General features: G+C 43.2%; 1 long non-coding RNA gene across 2 annotated transcripts in view; it reads right to left on the bottom strand.

Annotated features, from left to right (window-relative positions):
• The window catches only part of LOC125937897 (uncharacterized), a 111570-nt gene that overhangs the window by 78856 nt on the left and 13277 nt on the right, over positions 1-19437 (bottom strand). For both annotated transcript variants that reach the window (XR_007462552.1, XR_007462549.1), the window contains exons 2-3: positions 5932-5991; positions 5210-5312 (exon numbers count right to left, since the gene is read on the bottom strand). This is a non-coding gene — a long non-coding RNA (uncharacterized LOC125937897). The remainder of the gene's footprint in view (positions 1-5209; positions 5313-5931; positions 5992-19437) is intronic.

Here is a 19437-nt window from a genome sequence, read left to right as displayed (position 1 = left end):
GTAGTCGGTGGCTTTAGCTCAGGATCAGATGGTGGCTGAAGGGAGAAGAGTGTAAGTTGAGGGGAAAGGGACCAAGAGTAGCTTGAAAATGGCCCAGTAGCAATCTCTCTTCATGGAGTCTTAAAGCTTCTCCATGTGGTCTCTCCATGTAGGCTAGTTTGACCTTCCTCACAACATGGCAGCTAAAGAGAAGCTGGGCTACTTATGAGGTGGTTCCAGGTTCAGGATCAAGTCCACATCCAGGGCACCAGACGTAAGCAGCATTGCCTCTCATTACCTAGCCTCAAAATCATGCCACATCATATTGACCACATTCTATTAGTTACAAGGGAGTCATAGGTTTGCCCAGATTCAGGAGAGGGGAATTAGACCTCACTGTGTCATGGGGAGTAGCAAGTTTCCAAAGGGATGGGAGCTATGACTGTGGCCACTTTTGGAAAATGCAATCTGTCACAAAGAGTGATGGAGGTCAGGGGTTGAGAAATCAGGCCTTACCTGAATACCTTAGCGCTAACTGCTCCTGCAACCAGCCAAACCAACCAACCCCTAGTCTCATTGAAAAAGAAATCAGAGAGAACTAATCAGCAAACCCTTCCCAGCATGCACCCACTGCCACCATCAACTGCCTCCCTTTCCAGCATCTCTGAGGCTTCACTGTCCACCTGTAGTCTGAGGTGTGCTCACCATCACCCGCTGCCCTGAGGCTGAAGCCAACAGCCCATCACTTGCTGTCCTAATTTCCTAGGGCTGCCATACCAAAATCACAAATGAAGTGATTTCTGGCAATAGAAATGTGTGCTTTCACAATTCTGGAGGTCAGAAGTCTGAAGTCAAGGTATAGGCAGAGGCACACTCCCCCGCAAAGGGTCGGGGGAAGAATCCTCCCATGCCTCTTCCTGGTGTCTGGTGGTTGCTGGGATTCCCTGATTCCTGTTCTCAGTTTGTGTTTGCATCATTTCCATCTCTGTCTCTGTCACATCATGCCCTCCCTCTTTTCATAAGGACACCAGTCACTGAATTAGAGCCCACACTAATCCAGTAGGATCTCATCTGAACTTGATTATGTCTGCAAAGACCCCATTTCCAAATAGAACCACATTCACAAGTACTGGGGGTGAGGACTTGGACATATTTGGAGGGGGAACACCATTCGACCCCACAACACTTGCCATTGGATCCTGGAAGTGCTAGAGTCACCCCTACTCAAGCCCTACTTGAGTCACCTCAAGGCTCTAGGACTGTCTCTCCTTCCAGTCTCAACCCCTTCACCCCTTCAAAGCAAATCCACCACCTCCTCCTCTCAGGGCACAACTTCCTAACAAGACTCTTTTAGTCACACACAGTTTGGCAAGAACTTCCTCAATCTCTCTGCCCTTGTCTCTACTCTCCTGCTACATTAGTGTGTACACCCACACACATTCACATGTGCACACTTGATAGAGCCACCTGATTCCTGACCACAGAGCCACACATGAGAGATTATTGATTTTCTCTTCTCTCGGCTTTTTATTAGTGCCCACAATTGCTTTTTGTCCTGATGGCTTTCTTTAGAATGAGATTTGTTAGAAGAAGGATCCTTATTTTTGTCTTTGGTGCTCATGGAATTCCAAGAGGCTCTCATGGAATTCCTCAGCTCACCTTACATTGTTTTAGGACCATCAGTCCAGAGGACCATGAGTCCAAAGACATGCCATGCAGACCTCTTCTAACAGTCTGGATTTCAATCAAGGGGTGCAAGTCTGTAGCTGAAAGACTAGCCTGCATTTTGCAGGTCCAACCTGAAAGAGAAACGGAGCTACAGGCCCAGGTTGTGAATGTCCCCATGCTAACATGAGATACACTGCATTATGACAGGCTAGTCCTTTAAAGGGTCATATTCTGACCCTTCTCTGGTGGGGAGGGGTGTCTGCCTTCCCCTGTCCTATCCTGCTCTGAGACATGGGAGAAATAAAAAATCATCCACATATCAACTTGTTCACAACCATAATCTAACTGCACAGCCCCGTAAGAAGGGACTCAGCAATCCTTAGTTAGACCCCATTCATACACACATTACAGCTGATATCACAAAGTAAAGTCATTACAGCACATTTTTTTATGCAAATGAAATAACTATAGCATTCCAAATTTGTAAAAGCAGTTTTCTTCATGTTTGAGTACTTCTCTGCTTGCCTGGATAGTCCTCTATGGAGTAAGTAGTAAGAAGCCCTCCTCCCCTGCCTTGGAAATTGAATTCAGATCATAATTCATCTGAGTAGAAATACAAAAAAACTGTTGGAGAAACAGAACCCAGCCATGACAAGCCTAACTCCTGTCTCATTAAAAGAAAAGGGGGTGTAGGGGCGCCTGGGTGGTTCAGTCGGTTAAGCGTCCGACTTCGGCTCAGGTCACGATCTCGCAGTCCGTGAGTTCGAGCCCCGCGTCAGGCTCTGGGCAGATGGCTCAGAGCCTGGAGCCTGTTTCCGATTCTGTGTCTCCCTCTCTCTCTGCCCCTCCCCCGTTCATGCTCTGTCTTTCTCTGTCTCAAAAATAAATAAATAAACGTTAAAAAAAAATTAAAAAAAAAAAAGAAAAGGGGGTGTCAATAACAGGGACTCAGAAGCAGGAATGTTACTTACCCCCACCTACACCAGGTCTGTACTGTGTTTTCAGGATCAGTTTATCACCATTACAAGCCCTGAAGCCTGAAGCCTGAAGCCACCTGCATCTGAGGCATATTCCTGCTGCACCTTGCCCTGGTCCATGCCTTCCCATGACCTTCAGAAAGTCTAGTTTCCTCTAAGTTCACACATAGGGAGAGAATATGCCAAGTTTCCTAAAATAGGTTTGTTGATCAGTTTGTTTTTTCAATCAGTTTTGTTTTAATGCAGAGCCAGTGGGGTTTTTGAAATTCCTAAATAGAGATAGGTGAAATAAATAAAATCTTACCCAGGTGGGAATTATTTCAGCCCCCTTTCAAAGTCATCAAACTCAAATTACTTTCAAGCGGGTTTTAATATTTAGTTCATTGTATGTGCTGACAGAGAAAACACAATGCCTACAATTCCAATGATCTTCTCTCTGGGTCACTGATGTGTCACTTGCTTTTGAGAGGATTTCAATGCTTCTCTAGTTTTGAATGAGGCTCCCAAAGCTCTTAGGAGCATGCTTTTGCCCATATGGACTATCACACGTTCAATAAGGTACTGAGAAGTTGGACAAGCCTATGCTTAAGAGCTCAGATCATGGACAAAGCCAGAATTGAACTGGAATTTTAGTTCTGCCACTTAGTAGCTGTGTGACTTTGGGGAAATTACTTAACCTCTGTGAATTCAATTTCCATGGTGGTAAGTAGGAATAATGATGACTGCCTCCTGCTCCAATCCATGCCATCCTCACTCCAGGACCAAAGCTAACAAAGCCACCATGGCCTGGAGCATCACCATTCACCACAGCAGGAAGAATGAACTTGTAAAGTTATACACTTAGCTCTGAAAGGCTTCCAGCTGGAGGTGACACATGTCCCTTCTGCTCACATTTCACTGGCCAACTCCAGTGCTATGGCCACACCCATCTGCAAGAGGGAGAGAAGTTCAACCTGCCCATATACCCAGAAGTTTGAAAATCAGAACTGTTAGCAGCAGCACTAATGTTGGCCACACATGCTGAGCACAGGCTCTGGTGATGCAGGATATTTGGATCTTACCACTTGTCTCCTCCAATTTTGACTCAATGGACAACCTGGACCTCGAGTCTGATTCAGAAAAAACATCAGTGTGTGTTAACAACTACATTTTGATGCAGAATTTGTTCAACCAATATTTGTTGGGCATCCTATATGCCACGCTGTCTTTGAGACCCTGCAGACTGAGCTAACATTCTGGCCAAATAGGTAGAAGAATGGATAGAAATACCAATTACTATGAGAAAAAAGAAAGCAGGGTAAGAGGGTAGAGAGTGAGTGGGTAGCACAAGTTCTCCCTGAGGAGTGATGGTTGAGTAGAGGCCACCAGGAAGTGGCAGAATGTGCTTGGTGATATCTACAGGAAGAACATTCCAAGCAGAGGAAAGGGCAAGGCCCAAGGCCCAAGGAACACATTCTTAGCCTGTGGGACAAACAGCAAGGAGACCAGTGCAGCTGCAGCCTGGAGCACAGGGCACAGGGCTGGGTGGAGAAAATGAGAGCACTGGGGGCCAAGGGCCAGGCCATGGAGGGCCAAGGTCATAGCAAGGACTTGGGACTTGAGCTGACACAATATCCCTGGAGCCTGATGTACAGATAGGAGGCCTGAGTAGCACCAACAGTAATACCTCTTTATAAAGATGTACTTTAAAGAGTGAACTCCATTAAGTGAATTTAATTCCTGGATTAGTTAAATGATATTTATTTTTTTTACCATATTCATTTCTATTTTACTAAACTTCTTTTCATTGGAATTAATTATTTTTCTTATAAAATTTACAGCATAAATTTAGTTCACTGGTTAGTTTTTTTTAAGTTTATTTATTTATTTTGAGAGAGAGAGGGAAAGAGAAAGAGCACATGAGTGCATGAATGCAGGGGAGGGACAAAAAGAGAGAATTCCAAACAGACTCCACATTGTCAGTGTGGAGCCCAATATGGGCTCAAACTCAAGAACCTTGAGATCATGACCCATGACCTGAACAGAAATCAAGAGTCAGACACTTAACTGACTGAGCCACCCAGGCACCCCTCATTGATTAGTTTTGTATCCATGTATTAAATTTTATAAAATGTAGCACCTGCCATTGTGACATGTTGTTATTTTGTTTTGTCTTCCTGTGGCCGATATTTTTGCCAAATCCAATTTTTCTACCTCAAGCTTCTCAGATCCAGATTTTTCCACAAATATTTCATTTTTCCATCATAATTGTTCAATCAAAAAATTACCATGTGTGATTTTAGCCACTGCCTTTTTAAATTTTGTGTTGATTATTACTACCCAGGCAAATTTGCCCCAGATCAGTTTTTGCAGTTTTCTATGTAACTACCCAGATGTTGTTCTCTAAGTCAGAGTGATTCTTTAGCTAGCCGATTGTTTTGTTTTGTTTTGCATTGCTTACGTGTGTCAAAATATTATGAATTGGATTTAAAAAGAAAAAAACAACAACAACAGTTTCTACTGGTCTCTGTCTTAGTCTGTTCAGGCTGCTATAACAAAACACCACAGGGTGGGTGGCTTATAAACAACAGAAATTCATTTCTCACAGTTCTGAAGGCTAGACGTTCATGATCAAAGTGCCAGTAGGGTAGGTTCTAGTGAAGTCCCCGCTGGGTGCAGACTCTTAATTTCTGGCTTTGTCTTCACATGCTGGAAGGAGTGAGATAGCTCTCTGAAGCCCTTTAATAGGAACACTAATTCCGTTCATGAAGGTTCCACCTTCATGACAAGAACCTCCCAAAGGACCCACTTCTTAATATCAACACGTTTGGGAGTTAGGTTTTCCACATACAAATTTCAGGGGACACAAACGTTTAGACCTTAGCAGTTTTAGAGCAAAGAACAAAGTGAAAGATGTGGAAGAATCAAAATGTCAAAATAATGGAGACAAAGCCTCCTGCTTTTAGCATGCACTGACTACTTAGAAAACAATAATCATGGGGGTGCCTGGGTGGCTCAGTTCAGTTGAGCATCCGACTTTGGCTTAGGTCATGATCTCACAGTCCATGGGTTCGAGCCCCACGTCAGGCTCTGTGCTCAGAGCCTGGACCCTGCTTTGGATTCTGTGTCTCCCTCTCTCTCTGCTCCTACCCCACTCACACTCTGTCTCTCTCTATCTCAAAAATAAATAAACATGAAAAAAAAAGAAAACAATAATCATTATTGTCTTATGTTACAGGTGAGGACCACACACACCTGAATTCCCACTTATGCACTCCCAAGTAAAGTTGGGTTAACTTTATATTTTTAGGTTAAAGACAGGTGTTACCAGCTTGAGTAGGACTCCATGACTTCATTTCATATATCAATACAAGAAAGTGTCTCTGACCTGAAAAACAAGAGGTGAAAAATCAAATTTACCTATAGAATTTATTTTATTTTTACCTACAGTTACCAATGATTTTATATCAAGGTTGATATAAAAAAATACCCTTGCCAGCCATAGCCCTAATTAAATTGCTCAGCATTCTTTCTGACACAGAATACAGAGTTCCATCTTTAATCTGTAACCATAACACTGCTTTTCAGGGATGCTAAGAGATTTGAGTCTATAGAGTTAGAAGCTGCTGGATGACTCCACTTCTTCTTCAGAAGTATAGGAGAGGAAAAATTAAAGTTATTCGGCACTTATCCAGGTATTTTGTGTGTATCAAATCATCTCATCTTTAACACATCCTTATAAGGCAAGAATTTCCTCCCCATTTTAGAGACAAGGAGACTAAGATTCTAAAAGATGAAGTAACTTGCCCAAGATCATGTTACTGGTACATAATAGCATAGCCAGGAAATAAAATCCAGAGGCTGAACTGCCTCATGCATTCTAATCCCATCTAACTCATCTTCGTAAAGATTTGTAATTCACAGCACTGGAATTTTCAAGCACCAGAGGGTACCTTTTCCTTGGAGACTGCTAAGCATTTCCTCCTGCAAACTTTTGACCCCTACATCTTTCTCCCAATGTCAGGAAGAATTATTATGAAGAGACAATACCCAGTTTTGAGCTCATGTAGGGTACTCATGACCAACAATGGAAATTTGAGGTATGTCTCTCTTAAAAACATATACTCCCAGAACTATCCCTAGGCAATGTAACATCTACAAGAGCATTCCAGAGATGTTAGTGTACTTTGTGACATGCTACCGTAAGTGACATGCTACATACACACTATTAGGTACTGCTGTGCAGTGATTCCCGAGCCACCTTGTTCCAGATTTGCATTTAAAGAAAATAAATCCTAGTTTTGCTGGTTCTGTGACATACACCCCACATCACACAACCCAAGAGCTCCTGTATCATTTGGCCTATTATAGATATTACAACTCAAATTCACTCACTTTGTCAAAATAAGTCATTCCTTTGAAATGAACTGAGATAAGTTAAAAAAAAACAACAAGGGGAATCTTTTTTTTTTTTCATGTCTCTTTATCCAACCAGGGAGATCTATTTGAAACAGCCACTCAAAATGTATTAATAATAAAAGCCAACAAATGTGCTTTCTCTGACTTTATGATCTGAAAAGCTCCCAGTTAATGGCAGCCACTGATTTTCAGCTTTCCTCCATGGTAGACAAGGAAACTGATCATAAAGGACGGGGCCTAGCCCATCTGATTTATTGATACCATTGTATACTGTCAATTACTCATAAGCATGGCAAATGCTGAACATTACATGAATAGGAGCACTATACTAAATTATAGATGGCCAGTGTGGAGAAATGTAATATATGAGGTCCCATCAGCACACTGTCAGAGCAACCCTTCAAATAAAAGTCTCTGTTTTAATGAGCACCAAGGCCCTGTGCACATTAGGCATATGAACTGGAGGGGAATAAATCAGAGGATCAAAATTTACAATCCAAAAGGGGTGCATCAAGTTTGGGAGGAGACCAATTGCTGAGTTAAGAAGGCAAAGCAGTTCAGCATGTTATTAGTACAAAATATCACATAGTACCTATCTAAACACCCTCGAGAAGTCTTTGTATTCATCTAAAAGCCCAATATCAATAGAGTATAAATATGTATATATATATATATGGAATGAGTAAGCTGAAGAATAGTGTCTCAGACAGATTCCCTAAGGCACAAGACTAAATTATTTCTCTAACCTGGAGTGGAATGAAGGTGGGGAGCGGGTAAGAGGAGGTTGGGTGTGGAACAATCAGGAAGGCAATTCTGGGACCTCTTTGCACTGTGTATATAAATCATTAAACAGCAGACAAATGATTTAACACTAATACAAACATGGGTTCCCAGAGAATTAAATTTCCCTTCCCACAAATGAGTCAGAATAAAAGTGAACTGGCTACACCATCATCTCACCAAGTGCCAGGAAATGTGATGCCAGTACAAAATAAACCTTTTTGGGATTGATGTGACTGTATTCAAGACCATCCATGCACCCATGAAATTCCTCAACCCATTTAAACTAATGAAGCCAGATCTAGTCTGATACACGGGTCCCCGAAGACTAGACCCATGACCTGGGCTCACCATGAGGCAATTTGAAACACTTTAGAACAAAAGCATAGGTGGAAGATTACCCACTGTACTTTTTTAGGAAGGACTGCCCTTTAGTCTGAGGTTACGCCCTTCCCAATAATTCGCACAGTATTCTTTCTTTTTAAAATAATGACAATCAGCTTGCAGTTATCAAGGTCCTTTTTGTCTAATGTCCTTGATTTGGCAAATAAAAAGTTAAGAATTCTATGTTGAATGAATTTTTTTAAATTTATCAACCACAAAATCCAAAAATCTAAAAATAATCCTCTTATATTCTAAGGTAGCCCAATTTATACATCAATATACATGCAGGTTAAGACTCTATAAATGTCTGCTCTGCTTATTTTGCTACTTGAATGTGGTGGGAGGAAAGAGCCACACAGTATAATTTAAGAGGATTGGTCCCAGCTTCTAGCACAATGAATCCTGTAAATGATAGTCTCTCAAGCATTCACACTAAAGCAAAGTTTGATCATCTGGAATGCGGTGGTGGCCTCACTTTGTTTTCCACCTTGTCTTGGTATCTCAAACAAGTTGCGGATTCTTCCCACACCCTGAACTAGCAGTTTCTTGACCCCTTTCGTTTAATTTCTGCTCCCCATCAGTTACCTCAGTGAAACTCCTTTTCACTTGCATGATGGAACTCTCCTTTCCTTTGATCTCAGAGCAAGGAGGGGGGAAGCCCAGTAACTGAGAAGTGATGATTGGACATGACACCTCCTAAGGCTTGGTCAAGAGAAGAGCGCTTTGAAGCGAACCTCACATTTCAGAAGAATTTTTGGTGGACTTTTTACATAACGTGGAGCCAAGGTTATACTAGTAAGGACCATGAGTTTCTCATGCTCAAATCTACTGCATGGTGAGATAGCAGACCATTTTTTAGCAACTTAAGAAAGATCAAAGGAAACAATTAAAAACAACAGAAAATGAAAACAGGAGCACAACCCAGGTTGGGGGTCAAGGGGACTTCAAGCACAACCCAGGTTGGGGGCCAAGGGGACTTCAAAGTCACAGAGAAGCCTACTATTCAGAATGCACCTGTTTACTCCAGCCATTTCTCTGCTTGGATGCCCTCCCTCCCCGATCCCATTCTGTAGGTTCAAATCCTCCCCATTATCCAAGGCTCAGCCAGAAACCATCTCTCATAATAAGCCTTCCTGCCCCTTGGTGATAAATTCTCTCTCCCCTTCAGTGCAATCATAGCACCAAACTATATTTCTGTTATCAGAGGAATACCTTCATTTTCTACTTTGCATTATTGGTTTTTAAGATAAGAGCACTACTTCTCTTACCATTTTGAAGGAACCACAAGATCAGAACCATGTTTGATTTATCTTTGTATACAGTTAATGTTCAATAATTACTTTCTGGATGGAAATATGAATAAATGAATGAATGAATGAATGAATATGAAATGGTGTATATTAACTTTAAACTTTCTACGATTCCACAGAGGCATTTTTAATTCTCTGCTTCCTTATTTTTCTTTACATGGCATCAGTGGGCATCTCTGATGTGGTGGGGAAGACAAAAACAACCAAGTTGTTGGTGATGCTGGTAAGTGGCAATTACAAAAATTTCGCCTTTGGTTCCTATCACCACTTCTGGTTTTCCAACTCTATTCACAAGAAAATCATCTCATTTGATTCTCACTACTACCCTGCCATGGGGGAAATAGAAGCAACATAGGAATATACTCCCTATGGAGCAGATGGAAAACTGAGATTCTAAGAGAGGTGGTAACTCATTCAAAGTCACATAGATGACCAGTAGCAAAGAAAGTTTCCAATCCGGCTCAGTCCTTTGGTAGAGAAAACACACCTGGTTATGCCCCCCGGGTGGAATCCAGGAGTGGAGTGGGATCCACAAGATGAGGAAACCAGGTTAAAAAAGGGCCTTTGAGAGAGGAAGATAGTCCATATGAAATGAATAAGAACTAAGCGTGTACACTCTCCCCAAAAAGCATCCAACCTCACTGACATGCCCATCATTGTAAGGAACCCAAGTGGTGCCTTTAAAGGCTATTAGCAGGTCCATACAGGTATAGCTCCAAGGTCCCCAAGACAGTAGATGAGGTCAAACTTCAGTGCTGTGGTTCATTCATTTATTCAGCAAGCATGATTTGGGGGCTTACTCTACAAGGGGCCGAAAAAGTAAGTGTTGTTTCTGATTTCAAGAACTGCAAACCAGCAGACAGACTACAGTGGAAGGAAAAGGAGGAAGGAATTCCTTTAGAAGGAAATAGAGGTTTCAAAAATCAAACTTCTCTCAACTGTCCATGGTGGAGCCAGGATTGGGATACATGTTTTCTGACTCTTTAGTCTTTGGTTGGCTCTCTGATTTTATAGAAAGGGGGAACTAAGGCAGGATGAGGTTGGCTTAAGCCCCACATCAGGTCATTGGCAGAGGAGAGTTAGAATTTATGAGAGCTAAATCCCACGACTGTGTTTTAGCCATTAGATGAGGGTCTCTCCTGGTGACAGCGACCACATTACTTTCCTTCCTTTTACACCCAAAAGGCCAAAAGTTCAAAGTCTAGTCCCGCTGGAGCCCCCCATACCAGAGCAGCACCCTTCCCTGTCTGCAGTGCTCCCCTGGGACCGGCCTATGCATTTGCTTTGTAGATCTCGCCAAACAAGAACTGTACAAGTTCTCACCAGTAGACAATTGCTTATTTGCCTCCAATTCAAATTACTAATTGTCTTTTGATCACACATCATGTAATGAGAAAATTAATTCTGAAAAAGGTATGCTATGTCAGCAAGGAGCAAAACAAAAGGTGCTCAATTAACAAGTCATAATCTGTTTTTCATTCTATATCTGAAAGCTCTTCATCTGACTCTAGGCTTTAATATGTAGACAGACTATCCTCGCTCTTGGTGTTTCCCTATTAGAGGAGAGAATGATGTGTGTCTTGCTCACCACTGCATCGCTCACACAGTGGTTGGCATGTAGCAGAAGTCCAATAAATATTTCTTGGGTTTTGGTGTGCACATGTGTGCATGCAAAAGCTTGCAACGTAACCTGCAACGCTTGCAATACTTACTCCTCATGGAAAGACCCACCTGATTTCCAGAAAGCTTCCCTAGGTTTAGAAGGGCAGGGGGCAAATATGGGAGCTCCTTGCTTCTCCATTTTTACAGCAGTTCCAATGACAATGCCCTGGATGTTAGATACCCACAAGGATTTAAATATGCCCACCCACCCTGATAAGCATGTTTGCATGCAATTGCCTCCTCTAAGAGACATTTAGGCAACTGAGCCAATTATAGCAGCTGCATGCAGGCTGACCTTAGGACACCTGGATACCAGGCAGCTTGCAGAAATCTGCTGCTTTAAGTCAGTATCCAGGAAAAGCAACAAACGTTTCCACAAAGCCACCAAGACTATTTTGCCTCGGTGCTGTGACAAGGAACAGTGACAAGGAAGAAAGGGCAGAGTCACCATCTATTGAGCACCTGTTTTATGTCAAGCACATCACTAGGTGTTTTTACCTGCATTATCTCATTTGAAATTGGTGCTGTTATCCCCATATCAGAAATGAGAAAACTGAGCCTTTGGAAGGTCAAGCTAGCTTGCCCGAGTTTATTCAGTTCAAAAGGAGCAGAACTGAGAAGCAAACTCAGGTTTGTTTGAAGCCAAACCCCATGTTCTCTCCACCATTCCACCCCATTTGCTGAAGAGGCCACTAGATTCCATATGCAATTCTGTTCTTGCTTTCTGAGAACAGCACTTTGCCTGTAGCTGAGTATGTGGTGCTCCTGTTCCAATGACAGCCTGTTGTTCAGCGTGCTGGTGTAGTAAAATAGGCCAGGGAAGGTACCAGAAGTCAAGTTTGTGGCACTCCCTGTGGTGTGCTCCATCACTTACCCCTTAATCTCTTTATTTTTCCTCTGACTTCCTATCTCTTTCTACCTACATCTTAGACTTGCAGGGACAGCCCTGTTAACTTCCAAGCTAAAACATGTGCCAAGCCCTGGCACTAAACAGCTTAATTTAATTAGGTCCTGGGATGGCCAAGTTCACTGCTGACGTCATTTCTCAAAATCCCCTGGGGCATAACTCTGCTGGCTGCAATGCCTTAGGACACAGTGTTAGAGTCAAGAACCAGGAGATGACCTTGTACGCTAGAGAGCTAGGCTCCAGTGGGACAACCCTTCCTTAAGTGCTAGAAGTCCTCTCTGGAAAACTGAGCTGTCTGGGGGCAGAGGAGTAAAGATGTGACAGACAGGCAGCATTAAGTAGTTCTAACAGAGGGAAAAGTTACCCTGCTAATGTGAACACAGGACAATGGCAGGAAATTGGATAGTAGACAGTGCTTAGAGACCAATCAGGAGCCAGGCTCAGGCAACAGGGACACAGACACTGGGCTGATGGTCAAAATGAAGACCTCAGGTCCTAGAGGAAGTGGCAGGAACAAGGCAGAAGCCCAAGGGTGCAGGGGCCATGATCTGGGCAAGTTAACCAAACCTGGACTTGGGCAAGAGGTTCAGGCACCAGAACTAGAGTTTAGGGTGAAGACTGCATCTACAGATAAGGCCTGTTAGGTTTTTTCTTCACATCAACCAATTCCCTAATTCTCCAACTGGGTGTCCTACAATTCAATTCAGTTCTGACACTCTGGAGTCAGCCTCAGACCTTACAGGTGAAAGCCTCAGTCCCAGAAGACTGCCCTCACTTCAGAAACCAGTCCCCAGGTTACCTGCACTCTGTCTCACTTGGCTACAAAGTCAGGGGCTCCCACAATCCCCTCCTGGGTCTGACCCTCAGTCTTGATCATTCTCTAGAATAACTCACAGAACTTGGGGAAATGTTATACTTACTATAATGGTTTATTATAAAAGTACAAATGAATAGCCAGATGAAGAGGTATCACAGGAGCCTCTGTCCCCATGGAGTTGGGGTACACCACTCTCCCAGAATGTGGATGTGTTCACCAACTCAGAAGCTCCCTGAACCTCATCAATTAGGGGGGGTTCAATACATAGGTGTGATTGTGGCCATTGGTGATGAGCTCAATCTCTAGGTTCTCTTCTCTCCCTGGAGTTCGTGAGGTTGGGTTGAAAGTTCCAAGCTTCTAATCTTGGATGGCTTCTCTGGCAACCAGTCCCCATCCTAAAGCTAGCAGCCCCCCAGCCAAGAGTTGTCTCCTTAGCACAGCAAGGACATGCTTATCACTCAGGAGATTCCAAGGGTTTTAGAAGCTATGTGTCAGAAACAAGGGACAAAGACCCAACACTGTGCATTATACCACAGAGGCAAGTGTCCAGCTACCAGAATACATGTAGGAGCCATATTGGTGGCCAAGATGATCTAAGGATGTATCCTCCACACTGGACAGGGCCTCAGTGTTGAGAGTTGGGGCCAGCTGCAGAGAATAGGGCAGAAGTGAGCCTATAAATGTGAGGCCCCAGAAGATGTGGGAGAGAAAAACATAATTGCTTGGCCAGCGATGAGAGATCAAGAGGTATCTGGAAGAGCCCTCTGTTGTCCATATGGCTTCTGACCACCTCCAAAGTCTTGATAGTCACCATGGCTTCTCTGCTTTCCCCAGATACTTTATATTTTTTTAATTTTTTTGTTTTTATTCATTTTTGAAAGAGAGAGAGACAGAGCATGAGTGGGGGAGGGACAGAAAGAGAAGGAGACACAGAATCTGAAGCAGGCTCCAGGCTCTGAGCTGTCAACACAGAGGCTGACGTGGGGCTCGAACTCACCGACTGCGAGATCATGACCTGAGCCAAAGTCTGACACTCAACCAACTGAGCCACCCAGGCACCCTTCCCCAGAAACTTTTAAAAAATCAACTGAGGGACACCTGAGTGGCTCAGTCAGTTAAGCATCCTACTTCAGCTCACATCATGATCTTGCATTCTGTCAGTTCAAGCCCCAGGTCAGGTTCTGTGCTGAGAGCTCATAGCCTGGAGCCTGCTTCAGATTCTGTGTCTCCCTCTCTCTGCCCCTCCCCTGCTCTCACTCTCTCTCTCTTTCTCTCTCTCTTTCTCTCTCTCTTTATCTATCTCAAAAATGCATGAACGTTAAAAATAAATAAATAAATAAATAAATAAATAAATATCAACTGAAAAAGAAAAAAAGCTTAACTCCTAGACACAGAGAGTAGAAAAGTGGTTGCCAGGGGGTGAGGGATGGAGGAAATAGGAGGAAATTGGGAGTGATAAAAGGACATAAACATCCAGCTATAAGATGAATTAGGTCTGAGGATCTAATGTATCACATGACAACTATGATTGATAACACTGTATTATACAATTGAAATTTGCAAACAGAGTAGAACTGAAATTTTCTCACCTCCCAAAAAAGAAATACTATGTGTGGTGATGAATATGTTAATTAACCAGATGGGGGGTGGGGGGAAACCCTTTCAGAATGTAAATTATATCAAGTCATTACATTACACATTTGAAATATCTTACAATTTTGTCAGTTATACCTCAGTAAAACTAAAAAAAAAAAAAAAATCAATGATTATTAAGCCCCTTTAACTATGTGCCAGAGTTACAGAAGATTAACTCTTAGAAGCAGTCCTTGCCTTCAAAGTTCATTCTAGTCAAAGACATGTAAGTAATATACATGAAATCGAGAATTACAATATTTTAGTTCTAGAAAGAATCTTAGAGTTTGTACTAGTTTCTTACTGCCATGGTAACAAATTACCACAAACTTAGTGGCTTAAGACTATGCCACTTAGGGGAGCCCCTGGGTGGCTCAGTCGGTTCAGTGTCCCGACTTTGGCTCAGGTCATGATCTCACGGTTCATGAGTTCGAGCCTCGCATTGGGCTCTGTGCTGACAGCTCAGAGCCTGGAACCTGCCTCTGATTCTGTGTCTCCCTCTCTCTCTCTGCCCCTCCCCTGCTCATGCTCTGTTTCTCTCCATTTCTCTCAAAAATAAACACTAAAAAAATTTTTAAATAAATAAAAAAGACCATGCCACTTATTTATTATCTTACAGTTCTGGAGGCAGGAAGTCTGCAATGGTTCATCTGAGCTAAACTCAAGGTCATGCTACAGCTGCCTTTCTTCTGGAGGCTCTAGGGGAGAATCAATCTATTTCCTCACCTCTTCCAGCCCCAGTAGGCCACCTGCATTCCTCAGGCCAATAAAGCCCATTTTTCCACCTTCAAAGGGCATCGTTTCAACCTCCACTTCCACTATCACATGTCCAGCCTTTGATTCTGATCCTCCTGTCTCCTCTCTAAGGGTGCTTGTGATTACACTGATCTCACCCATGTCATCCAGGATAATCTCCTGCTCTCAGGATTATTAATTTAATCACACCTGCAAAGTCCCTTTTGTCACGTAAGATAACATGTTCGTGGGTTCCAGGGATTAGGAAGTAGACATTTTCAGGGAGCTCTTCTAACATAGCCACCCTCTGTAGATGAGGACATTAAAGCACAGGAGGTAAATGACTTGCCCAGAACCATGAGTTTGGACTAGACATCAGGTTCCTACCATACTTCTTAGGCAAGTGTTCTTTCTGTTACACTAGGCTGCCACCAAAATGAACAATACAAATCAGTATAACAGTAAGTGTGCATTATATTATACGTTTACAAATACACAGGATTACAGGATCAGAGAGTCAGTGCTCAGAGGACCTTAGAAGTCTTCATGTCCAACCATCTGATCCTGGCTGCATCCATATATTTCATATCTCCAGTTAGGGGGAACCCCACACCTGCCAAAGCAACCCACAGCCTATTTCTGCATGTGCGAACTGTGAGCAGAATGTTCTTGGAATGTCTGGATCACCAAGCTTCGGAGTTTGGACGATCTGCGCTGCACTCCACATCCCAGTTGTGACCCCTACTGCACTGGAAATCCCACCACAAGCCCAGATGCACCAGAAGCCCAGTGCAAACCCACGCAAACACTGCCAGGCATGTATCCAAACCTTCTCTCCTTCCTTAGTCACAGGACCTAACAGTCACAAGACTAGCCCACATTTCTCAGACTTTTTTGCAGTTATATGGACATAAGACTAATTTTCACCAATGGAATAGGAGGAGGAATGATGTGTACCATTTCAGGGCCAGGCTTTATAAAGCAGTGTCTCTTTTCTCTTTCTGTTCCCTCCTACCTAAATGCCAATGTCTCTGGGCATCTAGTGAAAGACACCTTGATTTCTGAATCATTGCCCAAAGGAGAGATACCCACCAACCAGGAACAGCCATGTTAGACTGCTATGTGAGTAAGAAATAAACTTCTGCAGCATTGCAGCCATGCTAACTTGGAGTCTCATTTGTCACAGCAGCTTAGCTTATCATAACTACAATAGTACCTCTTCACCACTACCTGACCAGTGTCATTGCCACTGGTCACAGCTAAAGGGCAGGTTCTACTTGTTCCCGCCAGCCAGGACCCTGTCATTCCAGCCATGGAGGCCTTGGGAGGTGGGATGGGAGACTCACAGTGGTCCCATAATCTCTATTCATACCCCCATGCTTTCACAGAGACTATAGACATTCTCTTAATATCATATAAGATACTATTCAGTCACACACACACACACACACACACACACACACACACACTCCACCCTTCAATGAGATGATTGTCCCAAACCCCTTCCATGTGGAAATTCTGAGCTCTGCACTGGTCACAACTGATACTCAAGTAGTCTAGAATGGAATTCTACTCACCACCACTGCCACATGCATCATGTCACCAGCTCTGGTCACATCACCCCACACTGCCGTGGAGCACAGCTCAATCTTGCAAAAGTCCTGCAAACATAGACTATCAAGATGTACCCCACCAAAGTGACGATGCTGCTTTTCCATACCCACGAGTACGAGCCCAACAGCTGAATGGCCAGTGCAGGACAGGTCGAGCTAGCCACCCATCATGGTCTCAAAAGAACTTCTCCCTTTTGACCACCTATGCGAGGGTCACCCCTCTGATCTCATCTCTTTTGATCCTCATAGTGAGTTTATTTTAGCCGTCTTGCTGATGACCTTTCCTGACACTGGGTCTATCTCAGGACCACTTTTTCCCCTCTAACAGCTTTCAATCATTTGAAAATTTCCCCATATCCAGTTTCTCTGTCAAAAAAATAGTTCCACCGGGGCGCCTGGGTGGCTCAGTCAGTTAAGCGTCCGACTTCGGCTCAGGTCATGATCTCGCGGTTCGTGAGTTCAAGCCCCGCGTCGGGCTCTGTGCTGACAGCTCAGAGCCCGGAGCCTGTTTCAGATTCTGTGTCTCCCTCTTTCTCTCTGACCGTCCCCCATTCATGCTCTGTCTCTCTCTGTCTCAAAAATAAACGTTAAAAAAAAAAAAATAGTTCCACCTTGCTAGACATTACATGAAGTTTCTGCCTTTTGGTAACTTAACCCACATAATCCTGATCACATATAGGACTGGGGTTCTAAAGTACCCAGAATAAGAATTTCTCTGCATGATAGTCCTCATAAAAACTAAGAATAACTCTCATGACCCCAAACAAAGTCATCTTTTCTTTCAGCCAAATATTCCCAATTCCTTTGACTAGCCCTTAAGAAATTAAATAAGAAAAAATGTAAAAGGAAGCACTCTGTGATCCCTTTAGCTCCCAAAAAATGTTGTGGCTGCCATATACAATCTCCATTTCCTTCACTGTCCTTGTCTCACCTCTCAACATGCCCACAAGAAGAAGGAAACATGAGGGGCACCTGGGTGGCTCAGTCGGTTAAGCAACTGACTGGCTCAGGTCATGATCTCACGGTTTGTGAGTTTGAGCCCCACATCAGGCTCTGTGTGGGCAAAGCCTGCTTCGGATTCTGTGTCTTTCTCTCTCTTCCCCTCCCCTGTTGACTCTCTCTCTCTCTCTCTCAAAAATAAATATTTTATTTTTTTATGTTTTATTTATATTTGAGAGAGACAGAGCATGAATAGGGGAGGGGCAGAGAGACAGAGACAGAGTCTGAAGCAGGCTCCAGGCTCCAAGCTGCCAGCACAGAGCCCAATGCAGGGCCCAAACCCACGAGCCGCAAGATCATGACCCTAGCCGAAGTCAGAAGCCCAACCAACTGAGTCACCCAGGCGCCCCAAAAATAAATAAATATTTTTTTAATATTAAAAATAAAAAAGAGGGAAATATGACAGAGTGGAGAACAAAGCTCCCTGGAGGAAGAAGAATCTGAGCAGGAGTTTGAGGATGTGTGCCATTTGGATGCATACAATGGGTGAGAAATCAAATAAAAAAGAGATTATGTATAATGACAGGACCAGAGAAGGTTCTGGGATGGTTAGGATGGTTAAGAGGGACTCACACCCAATTCCACCATAAGACAGGGTAGGACGTTCCCCATATCAACAAGCAATGCTCCAATACCAGCTAGGTGTTCTACAATCCAACTCAATTCTGACACTGTCTGCCTGGAGTTATAGTCAGATACCACCTGTTAAGGGTTCAGTCCTACAAGATTATCCCCTCTGCAACTGCAGATGCCAATCTCAAATTCAGGTTGTCACCTGTACTTTTGATGAACCAGCTATACATCAGAGGTTCCCACAACCCCTCCTCAGATTTGATTAACTTGCTAGAGCAGCTCTCAGAATTCAGAGAAACATTTTATGCAGTAGAGCACCAGTTTATTAGAAAAGGATAAAACTCAGGAACTGCTAGATGGAAGCAAGGAGTGGGGAAAGGAGCTTCCGTGTTCTTTTTAAGAACAACATACTCCTAGCAACAACTGGGAGGCTCTCTGAACCCCATCCTTTCAGGTTTTAATGAAGGAGGCTTTGTTATGCAGACAAGATTGTTTAAATCATTTGCCACTGGAAATTGATTCAACCACCAGCCCCCCTCCCTTCCCTGGAGGTCCAGAGTGAGGGACTAAATCCCCAGATTGGTTCCCTAGCAACCAGGCCCCACCCTTAGGTTTCTTCCAAAAGTCACTTCATTAACATAACAAAAGACACCGTGATTGCTTTCATCAGTTTGGAAATTTCAAGGGTTTTAGGAGCTCTGTGCTAGGGGTTGAAGACCAAATATATATTTCTTATTATAAGTCACAATATCACAATGGTTGATGAGGAAGTCAGTTTGCCTAGAATTAAAGGTATCTATATTTTGGGAAATAATAAATGGAGGATCTTGAAAGCCAGCAGGAAAAAATTTAATTCAATACTGTAGAACATCATGACAATGGATTTGGGGCAGGTAAGAGCTGTGATGTCAACAATAAAAAGATACATTTGGCATCAACGCTAGTTGGAAAGGAGCAGGAAGAAACAATGGCAAGAATTTTAGAATGAGGAGGTAAGAAAATT

The sequence above is a fragment of the Panthera uncia genome, chromosome D4 (genome assembly GCF_023721935.1).
Source record: "Panthera uncia isolate 11264 chromosome D4, Puncia_PCG_1.0, whole genome shotgun sequence".
NCBI classification, from domain to species: domain Eukaryota; kingdom Metazoa; phylum Chordata; class Mammalia; order Carnivora; family Felidae; genus Panthera; species Panthera uncia.
This window is presented reverse-complemented; position numbering and strand designations above follow the sequence as displayed.